Consider the following 728-nt stretch of genomic DNA (forward strand, 5'->3'; position numbering starts at 1 on the left):
CCCTAATTGAGAAATTTGATGACAAGGAGGAAGGACTACATAGAAGGCAACTGAGAATTCCTTCAGGACAGCTTGTTGAGTGCCACAGACCAAATCTGTGGCTGGTACAAAATCCCATCTAGCCCAAGGGTGATGTAGTGGTGGAATGATGTTATAGACAAGGCAATTAGAGCAAAGAAACAGGCCTGGAAGTGTAAGGGTAACAGGGAATTGTATCAGATAGCCATAAGGGAAGCGAGGAGGCAGATGTGTTTAGCCAGGGAAGTAGCAGAAAAGAAGAAGTTTGCCAATGTTCTATGTCTTTGCCATATTGCTTGCAGGGTGGATGAATGGGTGCTGTACCTTGCCAAACAGCAGCCCATAACTATGCAGAGCATGGTTGTCATTCCGTGAAGTATTTTCAAAATACTTGCATACTCTAAATGCCCACATGTAAGTGAGTCTGTAATCATTTCTGTCAATCTGTTGCTTTTGAAAATGGTGGTGGGCTTCCACTGATCTGAAGCCACTGCAGATAACAGCCAACTCCTGGATTTATTGATTGGCTGATTTATTCATTAGATTGTTTTAGAGAGAGAGAGAGATAAAATGAAAGAGAGAGAGAGAGAGGAACAAATTCCAATGTGTTGTATAAACAATATTGAGTCATTTCAATATTTATTTATTTTGATTTCCTGTTTTGCAAACTTTGACTCTGCCACTCTCTATTCCACTGATATTACAAACAC

This window comes from Octopus bimaculoides, chromosome 22 (genome assembly GCF_001194135.2).
Source record: "Octopus bimaculoides isolate UCB-OBI-ISO-001 chromosome 22, ASM119413v2, whole genome shotgun sequence".
NCBI lineage: Eukaryota > Metazoa > Mollusca > Cephalopoda > Octopoda > Octopodidae > Octopus > Octopus bimaculoides.